Genomic DNA, 6249 nt, shown 5'->3' with positions numbered 1-6249 from the left:
CCCAATTAATAGAGGCAAATCTTTTTTTTTTTTTTTTAGGTAAACAAACTTTATTAAGGATGGGCTAGAGCCAAAGCTGAAAATTTCAGCCAAGAAGAGGAAAGAGGCCAAATTGTCGAGCCCAAGAGGCAAATCAATTGTTTCTAGGTTTACATCTAGAAGATGATTCGGCAACCATCTGTCACAATCTTTGTTAATATTTCACTTGGAAGAAAAGTAATTTTGTGTGATCGATATTATTTTTCCAAAAGGTCTTCCACTAATAAAGGTTGGAAAAGACAAATTCTTCTTCATTGGTTTTGTGCCTACCTGCAACAAAAATTGGAGGTTAGGTTTTTTCTATTTTTCCTATTCAGTGTCTTCTCCAAATTATCATTCATGCTAAGGAGAGATTTCCCACAACAGCTGAGACACCATTCATACCCTGTCTGAGGAAGATGAAGAATCCTATAGGAACTTCCTTGAGGGCAAATCAATCAATACGTGGTTGATGGGTAATGACAACCCACTGGTTTATTTGGCCTCCTCGCAACTGATCTTCATCTCTTCACATTCTCCATCACCAGTTAAAGATCCCAAGAACCTCTCAGGTTGAAACTCCAAAGGATTCTTCCAAGAAATAGGATCTCTTTGAATTGCCCATGTGTTTTTAACATGACTTTGGAGCCCTTTGGAACCAGAAAGCCACCTCCCATACAGGATTCACTAGGACAACGGGGAACCAAGAAAGGAACAGGTGGGTGTAGGCAAAGGACCTCCTTCACAACTCCATGCAAGTAGGGGTAGCTTAGACAAATGAGACTCTTCCAACAAATTGTTAAACCCCACTACTTCTTCTATCTCTTCCTGAACCTTCTTCGTTACATTTGGGTGATTGAATAGCTCAGCCATTGCCCACTCAACTACACTCAATGTTGATTTAGTCCCAGCCCCCCTCACATCCTGTGAATAAATTTTTATTGAGATTTGATTTCGTATCGAATGTAAATAATTTGTCAGTAGTTGAACACTATATCTTTTAACAGCTAGCTTCTAATTAAGAGTGAGTTCTTTCCAAATCGAAATGGAAGGTCATTTACCTGTAGTAAGGCCTTGATGTGAGGGATGGTAATTAGGCCAGGGATTCCATCTTTTGTGTTGAGATTGAACTGTTGTAGTAAGATTTGCAAGAAATTTGTGTCTTGTTCACCAACATCGTTCTCGCCTCTCTCTCTCTCTCTCGAGCCGTTTATCGATGACAGAATCCAACAACTGATCAATCCCCATTACTGTCTTCTTCATTTTCCATCCAATACCTTGGATATCAAGCCATGCAATTGTCGGGAAAAGGTCCGAGACGTTGGGTTCACCAAAAAGCAACACAGCTTTATCCATTATTCACTGAACCTCGATAGTGGAGCACTGCCCTTCCTCACCTTCAAGTGTATCACCCCACAACATGCTAGTTATGATATTAAATGTGGTAATGTGGTAATGAACATCTGCTCTCCAATGTCCAGACCATCTTAATGCCACCATAACTAGAAACAGTCGCCCCCACCGGCACATTATGCTTGGCAAATATGGTTGGCAGAGTTGGCTGCCAAGTCGGAGTTTCATGATGGGACCAAAAGTTTCAGCAAGTTTGGCGAAACTACGGTGGAGGTCAGTGCCAATGAAGAGCAGATTCCCACTATAGGTAGACCTACTAGCCCTGGAGGAAGTGGTGGTGTCTCTGTTTTTGACCGTCGCCACCACCTTGCAACAGTTATTGCAATTGCTAACACTAAGAAGATTGACAACACACAAGAAGCTTGTGTTGGGTTTGACAAGAAATTGTCTTTGTATGGCACAACTCTCTGCCAACATGAGAAACGTTGGAGATCAGAGACATGGCAAAGACACAGGCCATAGAAGGTGGAAATAGCCCGAGGAAAGCTCACTTATTAGTGACTCAGATCCTAATGAGACCTAGGTTAATTAAGGAAACTACAAAATTAAAAGGGCCTATCAAGGATTTCTTTTTGGGCAAAAACCAATAATATACAAATAAGTGTAGGTAGCTCAGCCATCGGAGTCAATATGGACCAATCTGAATTAGAATGAAACTAAAATCCGGTAAGCATCGTTCCATTTATCAATATCATATTGGTTTTCAAAGCAGCTGATGCCATATCTTCAACCAAAATGTAGGGATAAAATCATCCAATTCAGAATGCTAGGTAGTACCAGAATCATCGTGGCCAATACCGATTTCTAAGGGTTTTCTTGGTATCGATTCTCATCCTCATTTTCTGGCATTTTTCATTTTTTTAGGTTTTTATATCTATTTCAAATCTTATTTTTGTTTAAAAGAATAGGAAAACCTCCAAAATCCAAAATAGGCTTTTTTGTCTATTATGGATTCTAGGTAAAAAATAATAATTCTATTAATCTTTGTGCAAGTCATGTAAAATCTCAATGTAAATTGAGGGTATAATAACAAACAATTTTTATTTTTTGTTTTTTGATAAACACATCCTTTTTATGAAAACTTTATTATTTGTCTTTCTCTCCCCGAAACCCTAACTATTTATTTTCAATTTAAGTGACGATAAAAACGTAAAATCACATTTCTGATTATTAGGTCACTAACAGGTGTTTGTAAGGGTTTGATTTTGGAGACAGTGCACCCTATTTCCAACAGAAACGGAGAGAAACCATCTTAAAAAAACATGAAAATATGAGTAAATGGCAATTAATGGAGTACAATAAACACAAGAAATAATGCAACGTAGATGGAGGTGTAAACTTGGAAAGAAGAAAAAGTAAGGAACAATAAAATAAAAGGGATGGGTAATTCTGAAATTTTTAAAAATGGTAGGGAAAAATAAAAAGCAGTTGTGGGATTAGCGATAAGGTATGGTAGGAAATAATTAGAGTAGATGAGGAAAGAAAATAATAGAAGTCATGGATAGGTGAGGTTACAAATGGGGCTCAGGATTCCTTTTTTTTTTTTTTTCCTCCTTTCTCTCTCTCTCTCTCTCTCTCTCTCTCTCTCTCTCTCCCCTCCCTGTAATTTCACATGTAGATGACTTGCCATGACGGAATTTCAGTTGATTTTTCTTCGACTGTTTATCTGAGCTGCTGTATTGCAGGGCAAAATCAGGGAAAGAGAATAAAGGAAGAGAGCGCTTGTTGATGTGGATCTTTGGCTCTGATAGTAAATAATGCAAACATGAGAAACGAGCTTCTATGGTGACCTACACAAACAAAGAATTAGAAGAATAGGAAGAGAGCAGGAAATCACACAATAGAAGAAGAAGGGGGGGGGGAAGAGGGGGGGGGGGCTGAAGAGGGAAAAGAGTGCCCACATGTACACACCAGCCACATATGCTCTCACAAACATACCTAAATCCATTCTATTCAATCTGTCTCTACGACATGGGAATACATCACTAAAGACTCCCAGTTTATGAGCCTCAATCAACTTGCGCTAAAGTTCTGAAGGGGAAGTATTTCCCTTTCCTCTTTTTCGAACCCCAAAATTCAACACAAGAGAGGCTCTTGCATTTGGAACAATATTATATATGTTTCACAAAGTGGTAAGGATAAAGTGGTAAGGAAAGTTGGAAACTTGTGTATCAACTTTCTTTTGGACTGACCCTTGGGTTAAGGGCATCCCTACTTGTTTCCTTTCTTTGGATTTGATGGCAACTATTCTACCACTTCAGTTTCAAATTTTATTGGCAACAATTACTGGGATTCTAATGCTCTTCTAGAAGTGTTACCAGTTTTCACCACATCCCAATACTATTGGCAGTTTTTACCGTCCAGAATTGGAGGGTTCTCAATTAAAAAGGCAGTGGACTCCTTCACCCTTATTGCGCCAATTTTGAAACGTATTCGGAGATGTGGAGCTTGTTTTCGATGAAAGCTTTAACAAAACGCAAAATATCTTTCTGATGACTTTTAAATGTGGGTTTGCAGGTCGCCTCACTTCTTACCAAGTGGCTTCATGTTAACCCATTACGCTCTTTCTGCAAACAACAAGAAGAATGATGCGACCCCCAAATTGAGGGTCAATCTTACCGATCAGTCCAAGTGAACCAGCAGTAAATTAAGGCTTTAAGCACGGGGGAACGAGGACAGGGTTCACCCAGTAAGGTTAGGGTACTCAGGGCTAGGGTTTCAAGAATTCAAATTTGAATTCTGATTTCTAAAAGTCAGATTCAAATTCAGGCTAAGGTTTGATAAACTAGGGTTTTCCCAATTTTCAGGTTTCTAAAGGGTGACTAGGGTTGGATACGATTGAAGGTTTAGGAGGGGTGTAGGTGAATGATCCTAAAAGGAATTAGAATTTGCTTGAGTAGTTTGAGAGAGATGAATGAACATAGCTTAGGGTTTCTAAGGTTTGCATGAAGAAGATGAAATTAGATTCTTCTAGGTTTTAGGAAGGAGGGAAAGGTTGAGATGGGAGATCGAAGGAAGGGAAGGGGAAGGGGAATAAGGTCTTAAGGAGACCTAGGGTTAAGACTTTGGGAAATTTCAGCAAACTAGGGTTCCCATGCTGCCACAAGTGAGAGAGATGGAGAAAGCTTGACAATTGCAGAAAATTAATAAACTCCAGCAGTTGTGGCTTCCCTTCGTGGGTTCCCACGACTCTAACTAATTCTTTCAATCAAATCACCATTCAATAATCATCAACTGTTTTGCTTACAATTGGGAGGCTATATTTATAGCCTTTACATGAAGGGTTTCCTACGAGGACTCAACTTAGAGAGTAACTCAAACAAGGACTCCTACTTGACTCATGACTCTTAACAAATCAAGTAAGGAGTCCCATTTTAAGGAACTCCTAATTAAATAAAAACTGCAGAATTGAGAGACTCCTAACTTCAGAAGAAAACCAATTTACGATTGGATTCCAATTAGACCTCTCTCCTAATGGGACTAGGACTCCTTTTGTAACAAATCATAGATTGACTCGAATACAAAAACAGAAGTAGAAATGGGATCATAAAATTATGTGGCATCTAATAGAAACCAGTAGGTCTCTAAAGGGGGTGGTAACATGACCAAATTGCCCCTTTCTATTTTGGCCTTCCTGTCGAGCCAGAGGAAATAGGGCAGGGTCCTCCCTGGTTACATCAAAGAAACTACCGCTCATCTTTTTTCAGGTGTGGCTGGGTTAACCATTTATGGATTGCAGGTCCTTTGGGATTGAGAATGGCATCCTTCACAGTTAACACGTTGATTGACTTGTGTCCTCAAATTTGCTTTGCTCATGCGGGGATGTCCCTACCCTCCCATGGGTGTTCAATGTGGTTACGTAACCTGTTATTTGATATGGAATACTCATAACTAGACCAGCTTTTCCAATGCATACTTGAATCCTACTCGGCTAATCCAAGCTATTTACTTTTGGACTGCACAGCTTGATGTGTCTTTTTCCCTTAATAATCATCAGTATATGAATGATGTTGAACCTCTGGGTGGGATTCAAAACCCATCACCCCTGGTTTGAGACTCTCATCCTGATATTATGCTAGTAATTGCATGTCTCACAGCAGAAAAGAAAGAATGCTAGTAGATAGATGTTCTGCATTCTACATGAAGGCTCTTGTATTTCAATTCGAAAAGGATGCACAGGCTATAAGCAGCTGCTGGGAGTTTTGACTGTAGCACTCTCCCAGGGTCTCCAAACTGCTGAAGTTTTGGACTTTACTGTTCACTTTGTTGTGACTAGTTTCCCACTTTGGGATAAGTACAATGAAACCTGCAAGGATCTGACCCCTATATCTAGTACCTATGTTGCTCTCAATCTCAAATATCATCTCATTGTACGGTGGATAGGGAACTAGTAACCTTTTGCACACAACCCAACTTGTTAGATTACCTACTAAACTTGTTAGCCTTGGAGATCAACTCTAACACAGAACTAAGGATGAGCATATTGCTGGTTATTATATACAATCAAACTTCTAGTCGATTATCAAAAAAAGAAAAAAGAAAAACTGCTACTCGGAAAGAATGTAGCAAAAAGGTCTGAAAATCCTACTCTGTCCAACCGCTCCTTCATCTACCTAAACCCTAGAAGTCATATCTCCTCATCCCTCCACCAGAAGTCTTCCCCAGTTCTCATCAATCATCACCATCCAAGATTTTTCTCAAAATATGATCTTGTAAAGATATCAGGTCCTTTCCTAAGACTAAGCCCAGAAAGTTAATCTGTTCTTTGGCTATCTCTAATTTTTTCTTAGAAATGACTAGACCATGTTTAGCAAATAG

At 39.3% G+C, this 6249-nt stretch overlaps 1 pseudogene; it reads right to left on the bottom strand.

Annotated features, from left to right (window-relative positions):
• Positions 1–513: 513 nt before the first annotated feature.
• Positions 514–1518, bottom strand: LOC149012054 (flavonoid 3'-monooxygenase-like; annotated as a pseudogene).
• Between the last annotated feature and the right edge of the window lie 4731 nt (positions 1519–6249).

This window comes from Hakea prostrata, chromosome 7, assembly GCF_041222555.1.
Source record: "Hakea prostrata isolate BN-2017 chromosome 7, UWA_Hpros_2, whole genome shotgun sequence".
In the NCBI taxonomy this organism is placed as follows: Eukaryota; Viridiplantae; Streptophyta; class Magnoliopsida; order Proteales; family Proteaceae; genus Hakea; species Hakea prostrata.
The sequence above is the reverse complement of the archived record's forward strand: the minus strand, read 5'-3'. Positions and strand labels throughout refer to the sequence as shown.